This window comes from Anser brachyrhynchus (genome assembly GCF_964034855.1).
Source record: "Anser brachyrhynchus genome assembly, chromosome: 4".
NCBI classification, from domain to species: Eukaryota; Metazoa; Chordata; class Aves; order Anseriformes; family Anatidae; genus Anser; species Anser brachyrhynchus.
Window position 1 is genome coordinate 60382841 of NC_137698.1, and position 27341 is coordinate 60410181.

A 27341-nucleotide genomic window follows, 5' to 3' on the forward strand; every position below is an offset into this window, starting at 1 on the left:
AGTTAGATGCTGGAAGTATGACATGGTATTTCAGAATTGCTCTCTTCAATGCTCTCAGTACTAAAGAGAAGAATTGACTTTCCTGCTTCTTCAGTACATTCAGTGTTCAAATTATTTTTTTTACTGCAATATACCAATGAGAGCTCACATTGAGTCTTGTTGTGGTCTGCAAACCTTACCATCTTTACTGGTACATCATCTGTTTGTTAGTTGCACCTTAGTACTTTGCTTTATTCAAGCATATTTTGCTAAACCAGCCTTTTTCATCTTTATGACTCTTTGCCAGTCATATTTCTGTCTACTAATTTTATCATTAGTGTCTGTATATCCTTGATGAAATGTTGAGTGGTGTGAAGCCTAGCACCAGTCCTTGCTGAAACCCAGGAGAAACATCTCAACCTTAAGCTAATTCTTCATTGATAAGTGTTTTATAATCTCTCTCCTAGCCCCTTTTTAATATACTTAAATGTACTCTTATACAGTATCTTCTCAATACTTAAGTCTGAAAGTCATGCTGTAATAAATCAGCTGCCTTGCAGAAAGTCTCCTACAGATGCATAATTACCGAACAAGTAGTCTCATCAAATATTTGAGTTAAAATTACCGGATATTTTTAGTGAAGAGATGCCAGTCCTCTAGTTAAGTTACGCATCTATGTAACAGCACATTACTTAGTTCCTGCTCCTCCCAGGAAAGTTATATTTTCGTATTCATAGTGTCTAAATGAGCATTTTTATAACTTTGGATCTATAGAGGCTATACTTGACTTTTCACATGCTTACACATTTAGTGCCTATACCAAAAAGACAGTTATAAAAGCATTGTGTTGGGAGCAAGACTTTACACACGATGCATACATAGTATGTGTTTGCCAGCTTCTTGTGTGTGTACCCTGGATAGCATTAAAATACTTCCATCTTTTTCTAGATAATGCTTGAATAACTAGAAACATATTCAGAATTGGTCTAGACGGGGAAAAAAAAAAGCTTTAGGATAGTCTTGGCTCCTTAGTTTAGTGCAAAAAGGAAAAATAAGTGAGAGATACTAAATCCAGATTCAGTATTGCAGAAGTCAGTCCGAGTCAGGGCTGAATTACTCCTATATATGTGAAAATGAGCTGGATGCATTACTTGTGCACACGCTTCATCTGCCTCAGACTCTATCAGCCAGGACTGCTTCTGAGGGAGGTGGCCCTCAGGCCAGTGCCACCTTGCTCACCTCTTGCCTCTGGCTCTCTGTAGCCACACGGACGTCCTGGGGCACCAGGGCGGCAGCACAGGCTCAAGAGAAAGCCAGCTAAGAAATGGCAAATCGGTGTGTTTCAGCATCGGCGGTGCCCATGCTGGTTTCTCTGTGGTGTGGGCCTGCGGCCAGGTGCACCGAGGGAGTGACCAGGCACCGTGCTCACCTTTGCTGCCCCGCTCTGTTGGCGTGGCTTGTCATGTCCCTCCTGACAGAAAGCTCTCCATTCAACGTTGCCAGCTTCGCTGCACGTGTAATTGCTCCGTAACCTTGTTCTCTCAAAATGCCCTAAAATAACTTAAGCATTGAAAAAATTCTGCTCTTATGACTCTTAAGAACCATAGGCAAACCTGACTTCATTTGGAAAGAGCTTGGGTTTGTTTGAAAGGACCACGGCTATGCTGTCATGCTAGGACACTGTCAAGGAGTGGTGGCAATCCACTGGAGAGAGGTTTGTAGGGCTGGTAGCCTGGCTGAGCTGCAGCCCAAGGGACAAACCGAATTCAGCCTATGTTTGTTGTGAAAGCACTAAACAGGGAGAGGTACTAAGTAGGTAAGAGTTAAGTGTTTTTTTTTTTTTTTTCCCCTAAGAAACATCTGAGGTGAAATAGGTCTGGATTTCTTTTTCGATAGATCTGGAATTTTCTTAATTGAAGAGCTCTAGGTAAATGAACAAAATTTTCTGTAGGTGTGTATGGAGAATGTGGTTATCCCCCCATCCCCTTTCCCCCTAGGAAGTAAGGATTTTGAGAGTCTAGGCTTTTGAAGGCTCAGATTCAGACATCTTAAATGGGGCTGACTCTCAGTGGCTAATTGTTTAGCATTTGTTGAATTTTTTATGATCTGTTTTTGAGCAATCCAGTCTTACGAATCAGTCTCTTGATGTGCATTGTCTCTAGTAGTTAACAGGTGAGGACAGCTTGCAACCGTATCGAAGGGAAAGCTACGTGGAGACATTGCTGGGCTGAGTTATGCAGGGAATTACCGATAGTCACAAAAATTGGTAACTGTAACTAATGTCTCCTCAATAATGTGCTCTTACGATGTTTGTTAAACACAGGTGGAACTTTGATGACCTGATGGATAATTTTTTTAAAATAATCCTAGTAAGCTCGGTCTGTTAACTAGTCCCACAGTGCAGAGCTCTGAACTTCATTCAGGCTCTTGAGCCTTAATCCCCGTATGTTCCCCTAGAAAACAAAATTTGGTGATGTGTTTTTTACTTGCAGATTGTACAAGAGTGGAACAGGCCTATCCTGGTGTCTGTGCCAGACTTGTGTGAGATAAAACATAGCCTGAAAGATTTCCCCGTAAACTGTCAGCAACCACTGAGAGTTTTGATTTGGAAGCGATGACTGTATTTAGAGCTGAGTCCGGAGGGCTTCGGGTAACGTTTGTCGGAGGTGCTGAGCCTTGTTTTCTGAAGGCACGTGTGAGAAGCAAGGTGCCTTTCCCTAAGAATTTAGGTAAGCTCTCCGGAAATGCGTAGTGCTGTGTAGGACTATTTGAGACACTTTTAAATGAACTAGCTCAGATGACAAAGCAACGGAGATACATGGCACTTCAGTCTTCTTGTGGATTAGTTACCGCAGTAGGCAAGCTTGTCAGTTTTTCCTCGTTTTGTCTGCTGTTTGGATTTAAGGAAGGTTGTGTTGGATATCTCTGTTCAGCATTGCCCTTTGCATATAGTATATGTGCATTTTAAAGTTACTAATCTAAGTAAAACTAAACACGAAATGAAGGGAATTCCAAAAGTTTTATTCTTGGGAGGAGATGTAAGAAATCTCTGTCAAAACAAACCTAAAAGATGATAACTGAAGTTCAGGTTAAAAAGCTTAGCGCTCGCATTGCCTCAAGTTAAAAATAAAATAAATTACTATTTTTTTCATCTGGCATAAAACCAAAATAAAAGTAAACATTGAAAAGCCTAGTTTCATGTTAATTTAGATGTATTTGTGCGTCTGAAAACTCAAGATATTTCGCTGCCAAGCAGTGAAAATGCCATCTGTGTAACGTTTTCTTAAATAAGTTTATATATGTGCCGCCTTTAAATTCTTGTGGAGATGAGGTGTGACTGTTTTTGAAGTGAAAGCTAATGGTTTTGAATGAGCAAAAAATACTTAATACTCTAAAATAGAAGAGATATATCCATACTAAGTCATCTAACTCAAAGATAGTGTGGCAAAACTTGCTTATAACTCATATGCATAGCCAGTAGTGTGGGAGGAAAGTGCAGATATTTCAGATCTTGCAAACAACACTGTAATCAAAGTTTTAAGCATTGTCCTGCTGATCCTGTATTTAATATTCTCCCCAGCATCTTCCTGTTATGGAGTAGCACAATGTGCAGCATTTAGTATGTGTTTAATCACTCTTTTGTTTTTAAACAGATCTTCTTCAACTGGTTGCAGCTTTAAGAATTATGTGAGTAGAACTGCAGGAACAAAAGCACATGAGAGAAGACAATGTAATGATACTCTATACTTTATATATATAGTTTTCTTTCATTTGGGAACTCAAGGAGTATTGCTTTTGGTTGCCAAATGTTAGGCTGATTGCTTTCAAGGTGAAGCTGTACTATGCTGCTTTGAACTGATACTGCATGATTAAGGTAATAAGTAAGTGCCACTTAATTGGAACAGGCCTGATCTGAAGACATTCCAGGTAACTGATTTAAGCCAAACAATACTTAATTGCAATGACTGTTGCTTAATGGGATGGTAATTATGTGCATTGGGGATGCCTTCAAATGATTCATTGGTGGTCTTTTGTGTCTCCCTCAATGTTGGCTCTTTTTTCTGTTATTCAAAACAGCTTTCAGTCTCTTCATAAACAGCCATGATTCATTCAGAAAGTGGATAAACCATTGCAGTGGTTGGCTTTTAATGGTTCTGTGCCAGAGCTTTAAAATCAGCTTGCTTAAAATCATAATGCCTCTAATGATTTTTGAAGACCTTTTTACTTCCTTTCGGGGTTTTGAAGCTTTGTTTTTGCTTTTTCATTTTTCTCTGTGATCAAGAATGTTAGAAATTGAAATAAGAAAAGACAAGTCACATAATTCTGGATCTGGCTTATGGGTTGTGGCAGGCGCTACTAACATTGTGAGACTTACTAAATCATAGAAGTTATGTTCTCTGCCCTTGGCAAATCATTGACTTAGTTTAGTTCTGTCATACTCTTTTTGTGAGGATTGCATGTTTTCGTCTGCATGAGCCCTCCTGATGTGTTACAAAAAAACACTTTGCAAATGGGGTACCCACATTTATAGTTGAAATGGACCAAACATGAAAATGGGTCCTTTATCCCACTTTCTCAAACACTGCCCTACCAAGTACTTGTTTGTACCTTCTTAATTTAGCTTTGCTCTGCCTCGCTCTTACTAGTGTTGCTCTGCCTATCTACTGTGATATGCATTATCATATCATCAGTATGGGATGCTGATGTTTGCAGCTTCAGTTGCATTATGGCTGTCCCCTTTTTTCCATATACGTTTGCACACTTTCACACTATATCTTTAGAGGCCGTCCTTTTGAGTAGGTGTGTTTATTGGCCATTGTGCTGAGAGGCAGTGTTTCTGAGGTAACTTTGTAGACGAGAGTTCCCTCACAGTGCTAATATTACAATTCCTTTTTAATTCCAGAAATATCATGCTTCCATATTTTTCAATTTTATATCTTATTTACAGAGTGAACGTATTGGATTAGCATAAGTAACTGTATTTGAGTTGAAAAGACTTAGAATCTTTCCATTTGTTATTTCTAGATAACTGGTGCTTTTATGTCCCCTTTTCTCTCTTATTACATCTAACACTTGAAATGTGGGTAGGTTTTACTGATAGCTCCTGCAAGGAGTGATTTTCAATGGCAGGAACATACGTAAGAAATTTTCATTATTTAAAAAATAGACATGTTTCTCTGTCAGCAGATAGACTGCAAATATGAAAGCAGGACAGTGTTTTTATCATGAACCTCAGAACCAGCATATATTGCTGCCTTCAAAAATGAAAGGACACTCCAGGGTTTGTAGGATAACACTTCCTCCTTTTCCTTCATTTTTCATTATCTCTTCACTTTAGGAATATTTAAGAAAGAGTTTCAGTGACACATGTATGAAAGGTGGCACAGGAGGCTTTGCTGGGAAAACCAAAAGTATGCATCTCCAGAGCAGCAAAGTTGTCTTTGACTCCAGCCTCAAGCACTCTTACATATTGCATCATATCTCTTTATTTAAATCAGCTGAGAATATCTAACCCCATTTCTTTTGAATGAAAAAATATTAGAAATATGAAGCATTATTTTCATCAGCATTTTCCATGTATATGTTTATAGAAAAGTGGAGAAACTCTCAGATATTGTCTAGGCTACTTAATTCATTGGCCATTGCTTCCCAGAGAGGAATTTTTTGTTTTGTTTTTCGTTCTTTTTTTTTCCCCACTCCTGCACTTTTAAAGTGCCAGACAGCATTTTCAAAATGTCTTTTTGTTTTGGTGCCTTTATGCTTCTGCCCCTCTGTGACATTTGTTAAAGGGCCTGACTTGCAGTGGGTAGAGATGTGGTACTTTCAGAAAGTGTAAGCTTCTTTAAGATGCCTGAAGGTTGGTTCCATTTACCTGCAGAAATTAAAACTAACCCCAAAATATTTAGAATACATTTTCAAACCCACTCAGCTCAGTAAATGTGAAGGTTTTTAAGTATATTAGTGAGATGTAGGCCCTTGTTTTGGTAGATGTTGACTTAAAAGATAAAATATTAGTAAGTACAAGGTTTTATATATATATATTTTAAAAAAGCAAAGTAATAAATAAGGAAATTGTAAATCTAACATTGCCTGTGTAACACCAATTATTCTAGTTCTCTGATGTATAAAGAAATACTTTTATCACAGCATGACTTATACTTCAATGCAACATAAATGCTATTCTTTCATCAGTAATTTCCACATATATACCTAAAAAATTGAAGTAAAAACCATCATAAAACATAGCTGAGTTAAATCTGTTGACCAGCCTATAGAGCATGTGTACTTTTTTTGTGAGTGGATGGTTTTATTGTTTTTCCCTTAAATGCTTTCCTGATTATTGCTTTCCTTAAAAACAGTATTTGTAAATATTTCAGAGTAAAAATATCAGTAATTACAATGTTTCAGTAATATGTTTTCAAATAAAGGTCACGATTATTAGAGAGATACAAAAACTAAAAAATAGCAAGTTTTAAGCTATCAAAACTAGGATCCAGGTTTTAATGAGCTTTCGATTTGGTGGTTAGGCCAGAGTATAGTTGATACAGATAGAGACGACTGCCTTCTCCTGAAGGCCCGGCTCCCTATATGTTCCTTGTGGTTGTGTAGTGGAGCTATTTTTTTTTTAAGGTTTTCAGACCCTAAATCCAAGTCTTTTCCTTACTGGTTGAAGTATCTTTTGAGACAGAAGTTCTCTGGCTCAGCCTGATGGCTGTGCAAAACTACTTGTGAAGTGTCCCCTTGCCTCTCACACAAAAGGATGGGGATGCTTCCATCTCCATCTTATCTTCCTCCTCCACCTGAGGATTTGATCACTGACGTGGTGACGGGGGAGGAGGCCAGCAGCCACGGCTTTAGGCCGCTGAGGCTGGAGCAGAGGTGCCGGTCTGATCACCGTGCTCCATCCCTTGTCTTGTGGCACAGATGAGAGCAGAGTGTTTCTCAGTAGTGCTGTTGCTGATGCGGTTCTTCTGGGATCTGGAGCCTCTCGTTTTTTCATAGCCTTTCTTTTTTTATCCTCCCTTGGCATGTCATGGTTTGGAACAGAAGAGTCGGTGCCCAGGGGGCCTTGTGGTGTGACTGTATGTGCGTGATGTGCTACCACAGTGCGGAACCAGGAGGCAGGGGAGGAGAGTGAGTTAGTTACCCCAGCTGGCTCAGCTAAGCCCCTTACTCATACAAGAGGTAACTGCCATCGTGGCGTAGGGGCGTGAGGGGAAAGCAGACAATTTAATAGGTTTCTGTGGTAGTTTAGCTTATTTACTGTGGAAATTGTGGCTGAAGAGAGGCTTTTGAAAGCTGTGTTAACTGGGAGAAGCTAAGTGCCCTCATGAAACACAAGTGAGGATGTAAGAAAAGACATGGAGGGCCTTGTGGAAGAAGCAGACAAATGGGCCATCTGTAACCGTAGAGACACTACTGCTAGATGCTGGTAGTGCTTCTAAAGTCATAAATTGATAATGCTGTTAGTGTAGATGCCAGAACTGCTGCTAGTGTCCAACAGCAGGAGTGATTTTCCCACTGGGAGAGTGAGTCATGCTGTCCCTGTGGAGAGAAGTGTATTAAAAACGTGGAAACTAGTGAATTACACTAGTTTTTGGAAAATACTGAAATATATCTTATACAATGCCTGCATTGTCACATTGCAAATAGGTTCAGGTAAGTAACCCCTAGGAAAAATAGGGGCTGTACAGGACAGGTTTGTATTAGGCACTACAGTGATACGCAGAGGGACATGAGGAAGAAGGAAAGGAACACAGACAAAGGGCTTAAGGTGGAGATGGATAAATAATAAATTAGAGTTGGCTTTCCATCAGTGATTGTCACCCCTCTAGCAGGAGAATGCAGAAAGCGTCTTCTCCACCAGCCCCAGCAGTTGATAACATCCCGGATTCCCATTGCCAGGCAAGTCCATGGTCAAGCTGGGAAGTCAGCCTGGGGGTCAGGGTCTGGGTGAGGACCGATGGGGCCCACAGCACAGTGATGCAGCTAGGGCTGTAGCAGGATCGAGCAGCAGAACATCAGCTTAAAGCGGCTCTTACAGGAGGGGGGCAGTCCTGGCTGAGGCATCCCAGCAGTGCTGTCTGGGAGCCGCTCTCTACAGTCATGGTTGGGAAGCCCTCAGCTGTGCTGTCTTTTAGTTGGCCTGGAGCACTGACAGACAAACCTCCGGGAGGGGATGCTCTCAGGGTGCTGAAACTTTACTGACTACAGCTGCCCTGGGTCTCTCACTGGCAGTAAATCATCTTTCAGAGTCTTAAAATCTCCTGGGTGAGGCATAACTGGTAAATGAGACAAACAAGGGTGTAGAGGGAAGAGCAGAGTAACAAGGTAAAAAGATTGTAGCTGTGTACACAATTTGTAGGCAAATGGCAGAAGTCACCCTAATCACAACTTGGTGCTAGTTGTTTATTGCGTATTGGCCTACCTACAGGAAAAAAACGTCCTAAGTGCTGCATCAGAAGAAGTAAAAGGAATTGTTGTAGTCCTCAAACTGAGCAGTAAGGGGAGAGAGAAAGTGATTCTGTGAGCAGGGGAAGGGCAAATGACATGGTATGGCAGGTCTTCTCAGGAACAATCAAGGACTGAAAGAAGTTTAGTAATACAGAAATGGAGCGGATAAAACACTGTGTGGCGGAGCTGCTGTCATTTTTTGCCTGACTGGAAGAACAGCTTGTGACTGGTTTAAAGTAAGGAGAATATCAGGTTTTGCATGAGTCACGGCAAGCCAGGAATGTATCGCACACAGCTCTGTTCAGCATTGCTCCTCACTTCATTGTTGCAGTAGCAGCCCCCGTCCTGTGTGGGGTTGCTGTTATAATAGGCTATGTACAAACGCCAAACAAAAGCTCGATCAGACAGATACTCTTACCCTGCACATACAGTGGCAGATACGGTAGGTGAGCGCAGGCAGGTGGGGAGGTGCAGGGAGACAACAAAGCACTTGTCTCTAATCTCTGTGCACTAATGTACTTGTCCTGTTGTGAAAACAGGTAGGGCAGAGACCTGGTCTCCCAGGGGCCAAGTGCCTCCTTCAGCAGTTGTTTTCCATTGATATGAATGGGCTCTTTGGGGAATGTGTCATAGCTGTACAAGCCTTTTTTAGAAGAGACACCTGAGAGTTGCGAGAGAGCCATCGGGCCAAGTCAGAGCCCACTTGTACCAACAGTATGACTAAGACTTGCGCTGATGTAAAGAGTGCCTCAGTAAAGTTAGCAGAGATGGAGAGGCGTGATAGAACTGAAGGTGAAAAAACTGCTTGAGGTCTCTGTGCTCCCAGAGAAGTATTACTTCGATGACTGCAGTAATGATTTGTTTGTGGTTATACAACGTATTTTAGCTTCAGAGCGATGAGTCAGAGCATTTCACAAACAGCGCGATTTTAGTGTAGCATATCCCTTTGCAGCCTGAACTTAGACTTCCATGCTCTTCTAAACCAACGTGTCTCACTTTACAGAAGATGCCTTATACATGCATACAATTGTGCATTGAAGAAATTCTGTCTGGCTCCCAAGAAAGCAGTCTTTATTAAATCAGACACCAAAAGATCAGCTCGGGTCATAAGCTATGTTGCAAAACATAAAATCTTTGTCTTTTCAAGAAGTTTTTGTATACAAACAAGCAAGGAGGTAAGGAAGTCAATGCAGGTGATTCCGTTCCAAGCCTTTGGAACCAAATATGCTGCAACCCCAATCTAATAACATACAGAAAACCCGTTAGTGTGCAGTTCCTTTTTTTTTTTCCTGATTAGGTACAAAGATCTTGGCTTTCTTCATGTTTATATCAGGTAAACTCTGCATTTTGAACCTTGCAATGTAGTGTTACACAAAGAACCGAGTTTACTTTAAAGGGTGAAAATATTACCTTGTGTTTGGCAGCAGATAATTTTGTAATATTTGGGTAATGTCGTGTTGGTTACCTCTCAGCAGGTCAGTGCAGACAGTTAAACAGTTGGTTACATGTACAGGAAAGTAGATCTTATGTGACTAAATGACATTGACAGACCATCGCAGATTAGGTTTCATTTTCCATTCCCTTTTTTTAGAATAGTTCTTTCTGAGTCCCTTTTTCTTTTAGGATTTGATGTATTGCAACCCATGTGTTTGGAAGTTACAGCAACGAATATCTATGAAAATTAGGTATGAGTAAATCAAAAGTGGAGAAGAGAAGATCTGGAAAATGCAAATTGATTTAGATTCACAAAATTTATTAACTTTTTGGAGTTTTTTTTACTCCCAAGAATATGCAGTATATTATGTCCAAGAAACATCAGTTGTGGCAGGGAATGGGGGCATCAAAGGGAGAAAAGTAGTTTTATCCGAATAAAAGTTCTGTGCAAATGCTGAAGAAAACCAGAGATGATGTTGCATGGCAGAATTCATCTGTTCCAGCAAGTGTGTATGCTGTAGATGGAGCAGCAGCTGAATTGCTGTAGAAATTAATTTGCCCCACACAGAATAAGTTGAATAATTTACTAGAATAAACATGCAGGGCTGTGATAGGAAACCATCTATTCAGTGTATCTGTAAGGGGAAAAAATGAAAGTAATCTTGTAACTTGCTCTTTGTAAGCAGAGAGAGAAGACCAAGATTTTCTGGGCTCTGTGTGTGATAGGGTGGAGAAGCAGGGCAAAGAAGCCCCTCTGCGTGCTACCATCTCGATGAGCAAATAGGGATACCTGGAAGAACAGACCCAACAATACTTGCACCTGAAAGCACAAAGGAGAAGTCTTTATGGTTGGCCCTCTTACTGATGCATGTTCTTTTTCCCTGGAGGAAGGAAAAATCATTAGAAATCTGTTCCTGGAGCAGTGCAGCTGTGTACCATGCCAGACACGGGATGTGTGACAGTTGCATCTGGTTTCTGTGCGATGGTTACAAAGCCTGTATGGTTGCTGTCAATCATACGGAGGTGAGGTATGATGCTAAATTAGTTAAAAAAAAAAAAATCACAAAGGAAAAAATGCATGGTCTGATTTTTTTTTTCCTTCACAGTAAAGTGATAGGATGCCCCTGGTCTCCAGCAGGTGAAACCTGACAGAGGGACGTGAACTCCTTGGGTACGTGTATGTCTGTGGGCTGTGAAAGCAGGCCTTCTCCTGCCATCCTGACCTGACCAGCGTGCTGGACATACGTGTACCTCGTGTGTTTACTGCCAGCAGACACGGGTGCTGTTCCCCTGTGCTGCTCAGGGGGAGGAGGTAGAAGAGGGTGGGTGGGGGAAAGGTGTTTTTAGTTTGCTTTTAGTTGCTCACTAGTTTAGGTTGTTAGTAATAGACAATAAATTACATTAATCTCATTTACACCAAGTCTGTTTTGCCTGTGACAGAGATAGGTGAGCAATTTCCCTGTCCTGTCTCAGCCCTTGAGGTTTTATTTTCATTGTATGAAAAACATATAACTCCCCCCCGTAGTATTTTCTTCTGAAGATGAGGAGTGAGAGAGTGGCCTGGTGGTGTTCAGCTGCCCATTGGTGTTAAACCACCATGGGAGAGTTGCAAATCTCTAACAGTTCAGCAAGGCGCTAACCAAAATAGACAAAATATGGTGAAATGAAACCTAGCTGTTTATTTCAGGCAACTGGGAAATACCAGCCTTGGTACTAAATTTGACGTATATGAAATATATATATATATAAATAAATAAGACTTAATCAGAAGAAAACTATTTGATCCTTCATACAAGAAAGAGAAGGAAACAAAAGCACGATTTGTTTTTTCACATCCACTGTTGTTTCTGACTCTTGGCTTTTGTTTAGAGGAGAAAAAACTGGAGTGTCGTTTTCATTTGGTCTATATGAGAAGATCACAGTATCACAGATTTCTAGGTTGGAAGAGACCTCAAGATCATCGAGTCCAACCTCCGACCTAACACTAAGTACTCCACTAAACCATATCCCTAAGCTCTACATCTAAACGTCTTTTAAAGACCTCCAGGGATGGTGACTCCACCACCTCCCTGGGCAGCCCGTTCCAATGCTTAATAACCCTTTCGGTAAAGAAGTACTTCCTAACATCCAACCTAAACCTCCCCTGTCGCAACTTTCGCCCATTCCCCCTCGTCCTGTCACCAGGCACGTGGGAGAACAGACCAACCCCCACCTCTCTACAGCCTCCTTTCAGGTAACTGTAGAGAGCGATAAGGTCGCCCCTGAGCCTCCTCTTCTCCAGGCTAAACAACCCCAGCTCCCTCAGCCGCTCCTCGTAAGACTTGTTCTCCAGACCCCTCACCAGCTTGGTCGCCCTTCTCTGGACTCGCTCGAGCACGTCCATGTCCTTCCTGTAGCGAGGGGCCCAAAACTGAACACAGTACTCGAGGTGCGGCCTCACCAGAGCCGAGTACAGGGGCACAATCACTTCCCTAGACCTGCTGGCCACACTGCTTCTTATACAGGCCAGGATGCTGTTGGCCTTCTTGGCCACCTGGGCACACTGCTGGCTCATATTCAGCCGACTATCAACCAATACTCCCAGGTCCTTCTCTGCCAGGCAGCTTTCCAGCCACTCATCTCCCAGCCTGTAGCTCTGCTTGGGGTTGTTGCAGCCCAGGTGCAGGACCTGGCACTTGGCCTTGTTGAACTTCATGCAGTTGACCTCAGCCCATTGCTCGAGCCTATCCAGATCCTCCTGCAGAGCCTTCCTGCCCTCGAGCAGATCGACACACGCACTTAGCTTGGTGTCATCTGCAAACTTACTGAGGGTGCACTGGACGCCCTCATCCAGATCATCGATAAAGATATTAAAGAGGGCCGGCCCCAGTACCGAGCCCTGGGGGACACCACTAGTGACCGGCCTCCAACCAGATTTGACTCCATTCACCACAACTCTCTGGGCCCGGCCATCCAGCCAGTTTCTAACCCAGCGAAGCGTACGCCAGTCCAAGCCCCGAGCAGCCAGTTTCTTGAGGAGAATGTTGTGGGGAACAGTGTCAGAAGCCTTCCTGAGGTCAAGGTAAACCACATCCACGGCCTTTCCCTCATCCACCAAGCGCGTCACTTTGTCATAGAAGGAGATCAGGTTCGTCAAGCAGGACCTGCCTTTCATAAACCCATGCTGACTGGGCCTGATCGCCTGCTTGCCCTGCAAGTGCCGCGTGATGACCCTCAAGATAATCTGCTCCATGAGCTTTCCTGGCACTGAGGTCAAACTGACAGGCCTATAGTTCCCCGGGTCTGCCCTCCGGCCCTTCTTATAGATGGGTGTCACGTTTGCTAGCTGCCAGTCAACTGGGACCTCCCCGATAGCCAGGACTGCCGATAAATGATGGAAAGCGGCTCGGCCAGCTCCTCCGCCAGTTCTTTCAGTACCCTTGGGTGGATCCCATCCGGCCCCATCGACTTGCGCACATCCAAGCTCCGTAGCAGGTCGCCAACCATTTCCTCATGGATAGCGAAGGCCACATCCTGCTCCCCATCCCCTTCCACCAGCTCAGGGCACCAGGTATCCAGAGAACAACCGGTATTGCCGCTAAAGACTGAGGCAAAGGCGGCATTAAGCACCTCAGCCTTTTCCTCATCCTTAGCTCGTGATGTTCTTCTTCATCCTTAGTTCGAAGATGTTCGTGTCTTCTACACAATATAGAATTATTTCCATCGAAACCAATTGAATCAATACTTTGTTTAGGAGACTTTCTGACTTCATTTGCTAGCGTCTTATGTCATGTTAATAGCACACATGCAGCTCTCTCCTGTTCTCCCCAAAACATTATGCAAGCGCTGTATCGGGTTTGGTTTGCATGTAAAACATACCCTGTGAGACAAAAAGCTTTGTGTTCCTGTCGAGCTTTTCAGGCAGGTGGATTTGGGGAAGTGTATATACTCGAGGTGGATTGCATTGCAGGCAGTGCTAACCAGTGGTCTGTCAAGAGTGGTCTGGGCTCCTCTAGTAGCCTAAGGAAAGAAATGTGTCCACAGGACGATTGACCCTCAGCCAGTGGTTGAATTTTATTGCGCTTTTTCAAATACATTACTCCTAGACGGCCGAAGGGGACACAAATCTCATCTTTATTAGTGTAATAGCAAATGGCGTGGTCAGAGTGAGTTGTTGAACTAGGAGCTGCCACAGGAGGTGAGGATGTTTGCCTTAAGACACGGTATAACTGGCATATTAGAGATAACAGCTGATTGTCACTACCTACTGCGTGCTTGGAGTGTTGGTAGAAACAGTCTCTGGAGTTACAGGAAGAGCTCTATTAATGGTTACAGTCTGTTTTTTCTGACTTTGTAGTGTTTCCTACCATACCAAGTCCTTTGGAGCACAGACTTGCATATGGGCAGGTTAGGTAGCTTGTTGTAAGTTGGCAGAAGGATACTGTGGTACCCAGGTCTTGATATGTTTGAGTTCAGTAGTGTAGCTGTGTGCTGTTCTCCTGCTTGTTTTGCTCTTGAAAGAGGAACAGCCAGATTTCTTTGGCTGCTGATGCCTATAAAATTTTGACTCGCAGAACTGCTTCTCTAACCACTGCTGGGAAATGAGTTCAGTGGGGTGGTTGATGGAGCAGCTGCTCCCTGCGCCTTGCCCAGCTGAGAAGATTATTCTGGTGTCAGTTGATTTGTCTTTCCTGCCTACCTAAAGTTCTTCCCCTGTCCTCACTTGGATCATCTTCTGGTGAATTTGCCAAGCTGTATATGTGGGATCCATTAGTGAACCAGACTTCCTTGTGCACACTTAATTCGTTGTGCTCTCATGAGAACAGTTCTGTGCTACCCAAAGCTTATGATTAGTCTGGTTCGTGAAGGCTGATTCAGCAGACACATCTCCTATTGCAGTCTCAAGTGCAGCAAGCATTATGCATATCTGCTGTATCAAATTCCATGGAGCTTGTGGGTGGTTTAGAAATAATGTAAGCTAAGCAGTTTTTGAGCACAGCTTGTTTCTGTAGATGAAGGAACTATAGCTTTTACAAAGCACAGCTTTTTAATTTTTTTGTCCCGTATGTTAAAGAGGGGCTTAGAAGCGGGAATCGTAGAATCACAGAATGGTTTGGGCTGACACAAAGAAGTTTGTTTTGTATTTTGGGTGAAGTGGGAGAACCCAGTTCGTGGTGTTTATGAATTTTTGGAAAACGTGAGTAGAAGATCATGAAGTTTGAAAGCACTGCCCTGGCAGAGACAGAAATGTACAAGTTCTGCTGATTTCACGTGCCTGGATTTACATGTGTAGTGATTCCTCTCTATATCATGAAGGATTCCTGCTCCTTCTCTGGGAGCAGGAACAATACCTGTGAACTAGCCCTTCACGTGGAACCTAGGAACAAGCAGCGTCCACGGCAGGAAGGGCACAACTGGCAGTGGTATGTGTCAGGGACTTGCTCTACAGCCTCCCTGTGATCTCAATGCAGTATGCAGTAGAGGTGAATACTGCATAGGTAGTGTAATCTTTCCTGATCTTAACAGTCCATTGGCACTGGAGCTGCTGGGTGCAAGGTGTCCTTCTGCAGGAGCAGCTGAAGGAACGGCATTGCCTGGGTAGTGCTCCTGAAGGTGGAGGCACGCTGCCAGTACAGTTCTGTGCTGGTTTGTGCAGATTTCGCTGTTGTTGTGGTTTTAAATGCACTAGTTTGCACAGACCGCTTTTGACCCCTCAACGAATCTGTGCTTAAGAACTCTTAAGGACTCACGTTACCTGTGCATCCATCTGCAGACGCATCAATCTTTGTGCTGAAAATCAGAATCTAGAGATAGTCGAGAGGAGAACTGCAAGCTGGTTTATTTTATAATCCAGTTGGTTGGTAATGCTTCTCTGTAACCAGCTGATGTTTCTTCTTTGAGAAGCAAAGTGTTTGGGTGTTTGAATTTTGCTTGTGCTGATCCTGACGTTACCTCTGCCCCTGTTTCCTGACTGTGCTCCTTTGCTGCTATTAGAAAAATCACTGTGTTGATTCTAGTACACGCCATTTTTTTGTGAATCTGACATCTCTTTTTTTTCCCCAGGTACGGCTGAGAAGAGGCTGTTCTTTTAGCACATGGGATACAAGTGCAGAGGAGTGCCCCTTATGGCAGTAATGTAAATGTGTCAATGGGCAGTTCTTGGCAGGAGCAGGGCAGTAACTCTCAGGCAGAAGAACAGGCAATAAAGCCCATCTTAAAGAGGAAGAACAGCACGGCCTCCTAGGCTTAGAAAAGCAAAATTTGCCTGTATATAAGGAATTAGAATTGTAATTTGTCAGTATGAAATGTCACATAACAGGCATGGCATGTGTCATGTAGGAGCATAACTGTGCACTCTAACGATGTGCCCTAATCCTGAAGTCAGATGTCTCTTTGAATGTCTAAGAAGAATATGGTGGCAGAAGTGATTATCTCAGTATAGGTAATCGAGGCACCTCTGTAGCGTTATGAGCAGTATTATTTGATGCAGAAGATGACTGACCCAGCAGAGCAGTAGCTGGCAGAACAGTCCAGGAAATGCTGACGCTTATGTCTGTTTTGAAGGAGAGACAAATATGTGGTAGTCAAAACAGCTCAATCTATTCCTAGGCATTAGAGGTGGAAAAGAAAAGTAGTTTTTTTATAAGCTAGACAAACAAGCGTTTGGCAGTAGCATTATATCTGCATACACATCAAGTCTTTGTAGCGGCGTTAGCAGTACGCTATCCTGCATGCTTTTCAATACGTTCTGTCTTTTGTTTGCTTTCTGTTTTGTTGAGAAAAGAGCTGTCCAATTAAGTTTCTTAAGGATCTTCTGCTTTGCACAGTAAGTTCTTTCTAAGCTAAACAAAACGCCTCGGCAGTGCCTCACTGCTGTGCTGGGAGGCGACGGCCATTTCTGTGTACTGATCAGTCAAAGCTCGGTGATCTGAAGCAGTCTAGCCCAAACACCTCAGTTATCCAAATGTCAGAGCTAGTCACTGAGGTTTGATGTGAAAACTCAAGTCTTCAAGTGTTGGTGCACTGGTCATACTCTCAGCACATAAATCTTTTCTTGCATTGGCAGATAAATGAACTTGGTGACCTGCTACGTCTTTTCCGTCTCTCTCTCACATGATTGTCTGTGTTGAAGCCCTAGAGCATCACTGTTGTTGCCTCCTTCCGAGCCAGCTGGCCTCAGGGAAAGAATCTGTCTGTCAGTGACTGGGGGAGCTGGCCAACTGGCTGTGAGTTGTGTGCTGGCTCAGGGGACCCCTCCTTCCTACTTTTATAGCCTGCAGGAATGGGCCTCTCTATTATCTGAACCCGTGATTGTTTGGAGATTGCTGGGCTCTGCCACGACCCGGGGATAATAGCCTTGTGCTTTATAGTGTCCTGCTGCCCTTTAAATTTGAAGTGTAGTGAGAGCAAAGTGTGGCAGCTCTTGAAATAGCACGGAAATAGAGCCAGCCTGGGGCCTCTGTGGAGATCTAAAGCAAGTGGGGTGCAGCCAGCACAGCTACCGTGCTGCCAGACCGGGGCATCCCTTTGCAGCCTCTGCCTCCAAGTTTCGCTGTAACCTAAATCCAGCCTGTCCTGCTGCAGCAAAAGGGGAAAGATAACTCTGGAATTACGGCTGGCTTTCCGTCTGTGAGATGGGTCCCGTGCGTAGCACGAGGCTTTCAGGTGGAGGGAGCATGTGTCTCCCTGTGTCATCAGGGCAGTGAGATTAGGACAGCGTGTAACTCGTGAGATGGGAGTGTGAACTACCCCGGCCTGAACCTTCCTCCTTCGCTTCTCTAGGCCCAGCACAACAGTAGTGCCTAGAACATTGCTACAGTGGAGGAAGAGGCCTTTGAATCCAGAAGGTCATCTTTTCTTTTTCATGTATGTGCAGGCTTCCAGGTGTTGGAGAGAAAAGGGTAAATTCGTGAAGAGATGAACCTCCCTTACAAGGATAAAAAAAAAAAAAGAGAATTAAGTTAGTTAAACAAGAGGACAGCAGGAGTAGGATAACAGACGTGAAAAATACATGAAAACAGTAAAGTGAGAAGCAGTATCTGGAGAAGAGAAATGGCCATATGCTCAAAAATGTCTGAGTTTTGGGACCCCCCAGCCTTACTGTATTCCTCATGAGAGTTAAGCTTCTGAGAACAGAAGCCACTATTGGAAAAGCTTTTTAGATTCCTGAATCACTTCTGATGGTTTCCAAATTTTTATCCAGAGTCTGACACACTAGGAAAAGCTTCTCTGTCACTTAAACTACTCCATTCATGGAAATGCAGGAAGCTATTCTGAAGGTTTCTTGCACGTTATCCATGCAGGAAGCTGCGGAAGGTGAGATGAAGGTGCACTAACAGAATAGAGCCGGGTGGGATGTGGCGTCCATTGCTACTTGCAGTTCACAGAAGGAATAGTGTGAGTTTTTGGAGTATTTGATCACAAAAATGTAACAGACAAGCAGCTGTGCTGAGTCATACTGAAGGCTTATATGGCCTTGTATGCTGCTACCAGCTGTGGCCTTTGTCACATGGCCTGTGAGCCAGGTTCCTACATGTAGATACTGCCCCAATTTGTTCCCTTGACATCCAGCAGATTTCAGCACAAATCAGTTTTTGAGAGCCAGTGGTGGTGGTGGTTTTCAGCTGAGTCTGTTCCTTTAGAGTCAGCTTTGATGCTTGAATTAGCTAGATTCTTTTTAGTATATAACTTACAATTTAAAAAAAAAAATTCCATCTTCCTTTGGTTAGTGCAGGATTTCTTCTCTCAGCGGGTGCTCTGAGAATTTACTTCCCTGGCTTGTGAGGAACAAAAGGCTGTCTTACATGCCACAATAATATCTAAACTTACGGTGATACAAAGCACCTTTGCATGTTGAGTTCATACTCAAGGAAAACCCCAAAGTCAGTCTTCATCAGCGTACGTGTAATCTAAGGCCGAGTCTTTGAATAGCTAATTCCTATGCACCACACTCTGCGTTACCCTGATATCTGGTGATGAAATAGCGTTCTGTAAAGTGGCACCGATACTGTGCATCTTCTGGCAGAAGTTCTTAAAATCTGCACCGATTGTAGTTGCTCAGTAGAAAGGTAAGTATGCCCCTTAGGAGAGCTGGAAGGGAGAACAGCTTATCTGCCCACACCTGAAACTGGAAGGGACAATTCACTGGAACTTAATTTGCTGCATGCTGGAAAGACTAATGATGGTTCTGTGTTACATTGGCAAAGACATGAGGTAGATGGCAAAAATGCTCTTACTGTAGTGCCTGGGTAGTAGAAATTTATGAGAAGCCTGTTCTGTTTTTGCAACCTGTGATGTCATTTCAAAATCTTGCTGTAAGATTTTTAAGGGAGAGAGCTGTAATACTGTAATCTAAAGGATAAAGACACCTGCACTAAATCTGACAGTAACTTAAGTTCTGTTCCTAACTGCTGGTAACATGCTATTGCTATAGAAGACTATTTTAATCTTATTTGCAGTGTTTTCACTGTAAATGGGTAGAGTGAGGAAAGGGAAGAAAAAACCCTAGGAAAAGCAGCTATTTCTTTTTATGCTGACATAATACTGACAGGGAAGAAAGAATAAAACGACTTCTGTCATATCTCTTCTTTACTTTTTCTTCCAGCAGCTCTTCCTGTTCAGTGGGACGTAGCTATGATGTTGATCAGAGGGTGAAGTAGATAGAACAGGTATGGTATTAACAGGTGGTTGGGTGCTATCTGAATTGGAGGAACTTGGAAGAAACTATCCATTTCTGTGAAACTTACTCCTTCAGTAAGGAACATAAGGAAGACCACAAAGGCTTATTTTAAAGCTTGTGGTGGCCCAGGATAGTGTTTTAGCTGAAAACCTTCACCTGTATATTCTGATTTCCAGCTACCTGGGACTTCCTTAGACGCAGGTTTTTAAATTAAACAGTTCCACATGCTGTATGTGTCCCCATGCTCCCCATGTATTTGTCCAATTGATATTTTAAACCCGTGAACACTTCGGGTGTAGACCTCCACTTCTGGAGTGGGTGTCCCAGCTTCACTACATGTTGTAGGAAAAAATAAAACTGCTTCTGAGTCTTCCACCCACTAATTTCATTTGATGACTTCTGTTTCTTTTGGGGTAAACACTGGAAAATCATTCTTTATTTACTTTCTTCACTTGTGATTTTATAGACATCTATGACATTTATCATAAACTGTCCAGCCAACTTGCCAGGCTGAGAATCCCTTACCTTTTCAGGCACTCCTTACATGGCAGCTGGTCCATGTTTTTCATCAAGCTTTCCAGTTCTGCTGTCTTTTCGAGGCAGCCCTACCTGTGCACAGTATCCAAGATGCAGATGAAACTCTGATTTAGGTTGTGGCATAAAGTTTTTCCATTTTTTTCTTATTTTTTTCTAAAGCTTCATTTCCATGCTTGACTGGTACTTAGCACTGAGCTTAGATTTCAGAAAGGTTTCTAGTATAATGTGGAAATTTCTGCCGTGAGCGGTGTCATCTATTTCAGATCCCATCCATGCACACGTCACGTAGAATTGTTTTAAGCGATTAGGCATTACTTAGTGTATTAAGAATGGGTTTCATTTGTCATTTAGTCATGATATTGTTAGTCATCTGTAACTCATGCCAGATTTTTTGTTTTTATTTACTTGAGTAACTTGGTGATAGCAACAAACCTAAAACATTCATGTCAAAATAAGGCTCACCTCACACTTCTCCTGGATCATTTGGTAACATGTTGGACATACAATGTCCAATATCCATAGCAACAGCTACGGATCTAGAGTTAGGACCCTGCAAGACTTCACTGCATCCTTTGTTTGGAAAAACTAACCTCTTAATTCTCTTCTACTTTTTTTTTTATTAGGTCACTTCCAGTCTTCACCCAGGGCAGTGTCAATGAAGACCTTTTCTTGAATTCAAGTAGACTTTATCACAATGATCTCTCATGCCTGCATGCTCAGTGACTTTTTTTTCAAAGAACTCCAATGTATCTGAGAGGCACAATTTCCTTCTACAAAAGCTGTGTTGATCTTTCTGTAAAAAGAGAGGTCGTTAGATTGTTGCCAGTAAGGGGCATTCAAAAGCTGCAAATTCAGTGGTGATTAAAAAATAAGATTTATCAAAACCCAGTTGTGAAACAGAATTTTTGTCTTTGGTTACAGGGCTGTGGCTTTATTAAACACACCAAATATTGGGTGATTTCAGACACTGACTGCAAAATGGTTTGTTTTGTGATTTAGCGGCAAACATGTTTTGTATGCAGACCTTATTTGAATGCCAAGTCTGAAATTCTAGCACCAAGCTGTTTTTCTAGTTGTTTATCCTTCCGGCAGAAGTAGTGGCCACATTAGTTTACACTTTCATAATTACCATGTGTGTGAGAGGATTTTTGCCATATATATGTATATACTTACTCCCCTCAATTTGTATCCACGAAGAGCTACGTGGGATTACCTGTAAAATCTGTGTCTATTCAGCAGCTGTTCAATAAGGAGCGCTGTGTTTTTTCCATGTTGTCTTTAAGTTATTCTTGCTTTGGGGGAACTGCTGTGAGAAATAGTCATTATTGAATCCTTGGATTTTCTTTTTCAGAAGTCAGGAGGTACCTTGCTCTGTTCTCTCTCAAATTCTGATGACATTTTACAGAAAAACAGGACTGAAAGATACAGATCAGATCTTCTTAAAAATGATTTTTAGCTGCTTGGCCCTCTGTTGAACTACTGACGCTGAGGTCAAAGACCTCAATCGTCCTTTGATCTGTCTGTCCCCTGTGGACGGAACGACTCATGCTGGTATCAATGACTGGCATGCAGCGTAATTTTTTAACGGGAGACTACTGTGAAAAACAATCCTATGGAAATGCATTCCATGGTAGCAGAGTAGCAATCAACAGTCCTGTCTCTCCCCACTGGGAGATGACTAATATTCAGGTTATTGCCAAACTGTTAATACAAAATAAAAAGCAAGCCCATTCCAAGACACCCGTAGAAGTCTTGGATGAGTTGTTCATTAAATTAAACTTTTATATCTATCTATCTATCTATATATATATATATATGTAGGAAGCAGTTTTAATTATTTCTGTCCCTGGAATCGTAAGCAATGCCATCAGGTTACTGTAACATTTGGAGTGGAGATGTACTCAGCATTTCTGGCGTTCCCGTGTATTGGCACGTGGCTGTCCATGCTGTGCATCAAGGCTGTGCTGGAGGATAGGTGGCTGACTGGGTGGGTTGAGGAGTCATTATGCAAGCTAACTTGCTTCTGTGTCAGTTTGTCAATAGAGGCGTTACAAAAATCAGTAGTAAGCTGTTTGGGAACTGGGGCTTTGCCAGACTAGAAGAATTAGCAGCTTCTTGAATACTGGCAATAGGAATTGGGTCATCTGAGGAAGTCGGCCATGTGCTCAACAGTAGATGGTAGCTGTAGTTGATTTAATCAGAGGGTTTAAGATGATCGTGGGGAAAAGGAAGAGGGAGGAAGGCTGTTGTAGTGAATGTGCTTTTTGCAGATATACAGAAAGCATTAATATGTCTTTTAGGGAACAAATTGGCTGCCAACTCTGTCTTAAGCATAAGAATGTTGTTTGCTACCTGAATTGTTCTCCTTTTTAGCTTCCTTATTTTAGGCAACACATCTGATGAATTCTCTCTTACTTTGGATACATCTGAAGTTCCCCACTGGCCTGCTCAGGTTTTGAAGAGGTGTAAAGTCTTGTTTGGTGGAATTGCTTCTGGTTTATGAAGGGAATAGTGTTGGATTCCAAATCATACTGAAACTTGGTATCTTGTTGCGAAAAATTAAATAGGAAAGTATCTGATTGTTCCCTAGGGACTCATGAGAATAATCCAGAACAAAGAAAAAAAATATGATTATTTCTTGTAATAGTAGAAGAACAAAATGGTAAGGTACATGTGAGTTGTAGCTTGACTCGCCGATGCTTTATGTTGGAGTGAAGGTGAAACAGAAGGCAAAGTTTTATGTATGCAGGAATTTTGGACAGGCTGTTGGGCACAGTATTGAAAGCCTTTTAACTTGCTTTGTTGCCAGAGAAGAGGGTTGTGTGGTCCAGTAGCTGGATTTTGCTTGCATTTTTCCCCACTGACCTATTCTGCTTTTTCTCTGTTGTAATTTTCTCACTTTCAAACTATTATTTATGCTCATCCTTGTGAATTGATTTGTGATAATTGGTGGAAAAAAATGGAAAACCCAAGCATTCCTGTATTTTGAAGAGGGACTGATAGATGTAAAAAGCCCCAGAAACAGACAAGAGAAACATTAGAGAAGTTTTAGTGCAAAAGTAGATTGTATATTTGTACATGTTCTTCGTAGAATGTGCCATTCTCTTTGATTATGTTTGAATAGGTAATTCAGTAATTCCTGTAAAGAGATATTTCTGAAGCTCATACTGAAGCTTCTAACTGTTCATGACCTGTAATCGTAGCTGCTGAGAAGGGGTCTTTCCTCATAAATTCACGGGCATGCAGAAACCAGGCTTCTTTCCTTCCAGAAGAAAGGATGAACTTTACACAGCTTCACTTTATTTCTTCCTTTCAAGAATATATTTGGCCAGGTTTTAAAAGGACTCAGCTTCCATTTGAGCACCTAAATTAAATGGTTGGATTTGCAAAAGTGTTCAGCATCCAGCCGATACTTTAATTTCCACATATGTACCCAAATGGGAGAGGAGCTGTTTTGCCCATGTGGCCAGTTATTTGTCAGGCTGGTTGTGATCAAGACTCTGAGTGCTCTGGGAGCACTCTGTTAAAGTACTCACAGAGCAGGCAACCTTTTGGGGCCACTTATAAAGCCATACAGGTGGGCTAATGGGAACGAAATTCTGAAGTTGTGCAACCACACCTTGTAAATCAAAGTGGAAGAGGGCTCATTGCAGGTTGTTCTCTTCACCTGCTCAGAGAATTCAGCAAAAAGTGATGGGAAATTCAGGTAGTTGCCCACACAAGCGAGAAAAGAAAACAGTGAGCATTCACAGAGCAGAAGTCAGTGAGGTGTGCAGAATTGCCAGGCTGTGTTAGGTAAGCAGGGAGCGTAGCTGGGAGGAGTATCCTTTGGGAGCAGTGCAGAGCTGAACAGCATACATCTAAGGCCTTTGTCCTGTTCTTCTGGGCACCTTGCGAGGAAAACAACCTGGGGAATCACAGGTTTCTGTGGCATTCAGCAACTGGAGGCTCTAAATACGGATTAAGACTGTGTAGCTTAAACAAGGGAAGTTATTGGTGGCCAGATCACTCAGTAGCTATTGCATGACGTTATGGCTGGTAGTATTCCTTGTTCTGAGTCTTCATTTAAAAAAAAATCCTGACCAGTCATTTTTACTTGTCACTTTGAGACGTTATCTGTCTGAAGAACCATATGAACATCGTTTGATTCTTACTTCATGCTCAAACTAGGTTTTTCCCGCTCTCCTCAGCACGTACAGAAGCTTTAGAGGGGGGCTGCACTTCTTGTTGGAGTCTCGCAGTGAGGAGACAGTGGTTGATTGCAGGACTGGATATTGGACTGCTACTGGTACACTTGCATGCTGTTAGTGGCACGCGGAGGTAATGCTGCCTGGCACCTGATGACAAGAGCATCTGTTGTCTGAGAGAGGAGAAGAGTGGCGTGACAGGCTACAACTTCAGTAACCTGGAGCTTTCTTCCTTGTTGCCTTAATGCTTGGCCTCTGTTCCACAACACAGTGTTTTAGGTTTCAAAGCGAAAAGAGAGCTTTTCACAAACGCTGCATTGGTTTGGCAGCCTCAGAAATACATTGGCTGTTCTAAAGCACAAAGGTGTTGAAGAAATCCTTCACTGAAGATGCAAAACGATGATAATGAGGACCCTTACATCTTGGTATTGCAGCTGTAAACAAAAATGTCAGATGTATGTTGCTGACAGCAAACTTCTTCCTTAGCACTGAAGATGTTGTTCAGACAAGATGCCTGGAGATGGAGAGCCCCTAACTCCAGTTGGTGGGGAGTGTCCTCAGGCACTCTGCGTCTTCTGTCGTCATCTTGCTCAGGACTAAGAGATGCTGGCTGCATGGTTAACACTTGCCCCTATTTATTTAAAGATCTTTTGATGTTTTTAAGGATTTCTCTCTTTCATGGCCTATCCGCTGTCTCTTAATTTGTACCACAGGATATAAAGGTGTTATAGGTCTGACTAATATGGGATCTTACAGAAGCTTTTTGTATTGGTCTGACTGTGCAAAAATCCATCAAAGTCTCCCTTCTCTTCCTTTCCCCCCATCTTTACACTGTTACTGAGGCACAGCTGTATTGCAAGCTCTAAAACTTTCCTTAAAGGGAAATCTTTAGTTTTTATGAAACTTGCAGCAGGGTGCCTAAGAAGGCCAGCTATCACAATAGATAATTATTTTGCATATTTACCTAAAGATAAAGAAGAGAGCTGAGCCTTTGGTCTTTCTTTGCAAACCATCATGTGGAGTTGGAGAGTTCATGGGGAAGATCTAGAAATGTGTGCTGAGCTCTCTGCAGAGGGATGAATCTTCATAAGTTACAGGTTGGGTGGTGATATGGGAGGGAAGGGGGTTGTGAAGTTCATTCTCCTGATGCCGAATTGACAAAACTGGGCTTTGCTGCTTAAATCAACCCCATGAACCTGTGATCTGAACAATTCATAAGAATTTACATTGACCTTGCCTTAATTCCAAGTTTCTGCTGCTCAGCTTCAGTAGTTATTTTAAAATGGTAGTTGAGCTCCTCCCAAATATTGGTGCATGCATGCTTATGATTTCTGCAGTGTTGGTGTGGACAGACCGGAGCAGTGCCATGAGCCAAAGATGTCTGCATGGCATTGAAATGCTTGCTGCTGTGTGTGAGCTGGGGCAGGCTTGTGGAGGCACCTCAGCTGCATCAGCAGCTGCACCAGGTGGATTTACAGAGCTTTATGATCAGATTTAGCCTGGTTGTTTCTGCACAGGGTGGCACTATGTTGTAGACATAGCACTCGTTCTGGCAGAGATAGGAATTGAATCTGAATCTCTTAGGTTGCAGAGCAGCGTCCAAATTAGTCTAATTTTTCTATTTATTGTTTCTTCAGCTCTTTTGGCTCCTGTGATAGCAACCAGGAGATTCAGCCGTGATCGGAGTTCATCCCTTTACAGGCACTTCAGTGTTGATCTGTTATTCTTTACAGTCGGGGGAAAGACTCCCATTCTCACACTTCCAGTAGAAATGGATCCGGTCCTTACCAAGCTGGAGCAGCTGCAGCCTTTCCGAGAGGATGCAGCTATGGCTAGTGGCAGAGCTGGGGTGAGCACAGCGGGATTCTGCAGAGCGGCTGAACAGAGAAACGCACTAAAGGGTGCCTACAGTGCGAGGGGCTAGTGTCTCTGTTGAGGGTATAGGAGGTGAGTGTGCCAACATCTGTACAACGTGTGTTGACTTAAAATTGTTTTGGTTTACTGGGCTTGATGTGTTCTTTTCCAGTGCAGCGCTACAAGTCAAGGTATGTGGTTTTTCTGATCACTATGAAGTTGCATTGTGGAATAACGTTGGAGAGGGAGAAACCAGGCGTGCACGCTGGCTTTGTAACAAGGTCAACGTTTACGTTAAGATTGCATTGCTCACTTCCTGGCTGTGGAACTACTGTGAGCATCATACCATACTTAAGCTATAATATATAGTTTTAGTGTCACCACTGGTCGTTATCTGATGGTTAATGCCTGAGGAAACTCTGTATTACTGCTACTATGGATTGTTTTTTTTTTTTTTTTTTTACTGCTCTTGGTTTCCCATTTTACTGAATAGCTGCTGACAGTGTCCTCTCAAAGCTGGCTTACAGTGTGACACAGTGTTTGAGACAGGACAATTTTATGGCGTTGTTGTATGTGTTTTAGAAGAATACATCAGTATCCACTGCACTGTTTAATTGTACATTGCTGAAAAATTCAAGCATAATAGGGCGTTTTGCATTACATTGCATCTTAAACTAGTGTTGCATGTTTTGGAAGCATCTTAAGATAGAAAAGGGACAGAATAATTTACACTTTTAAAAATTAATTTTATTTATGAGACTCAGTGATAGTCATATGGAAAGTACATAGTATAAACAGCTCTGTATGAAAATAAGGCTTTATAAAGCTGATTTTTGTTTTTTGTGCTTAGACAATTTTTTTCCGCTGAAGTATTGTAGATTCAGTTTATCAGATTTTCAGAATCTGTTTCTAGAAGTTACTCATCTCTGTTCTACAGTGTTAAAACTGCAAGCAGTATCATGTGTTAAAATTTGGCTGTTCACTATATATTCTAATTTTCTATGGCAATGTGAAAGGATTACTCACAAAATAAGAGATAAGGGAAAAATGGAAGAACATAATGATTTGCTTCCAGATGTGAATTCTTCCCCTGAAGGTATAGGCATGAAATGACAGATACTCAGCTCAATAGTGGATAAAAAGGTCTTAATATTAAAAACAAAATGTGACAGGAAATATACCTTGCAAGCATAGCCTCTTGGATACTCATCCTCAGTTTCATTTGCCACCCTGAATTA

At 42.4% G+C, this 27341-nt stretch overlaps 1 protein-coding gene and 1 long non-coding RNA gene across 2 annotated transcripts in view; both read left to right on the plus strand.

Moving 5' to 3' along the window:
• The window catches only part of PPARGC1A (PPARG coactivator 1 alpha), a 361741-nt gene that overhangs the window by 12932 nt on the left and 321468 nt on the right, over positions 1–27341 (plus strand). The gene's annotated exons all lie outside the window — the stretch shown is intronic.
• The window catches only part of LOC308194694, a 101520-nt gene continuing 87126 nt past the window's right edge, over positions 12948–27341 (plus strand). The window contains exon 1 of the long non-coding RNA XR_013950802.1: positions 12948–26196. This is a non-coding gene — a long non-coding RNA (uncharacterized lncRNA). The remainder of the gene's footprint in view (positions 26197–27341) is intronic.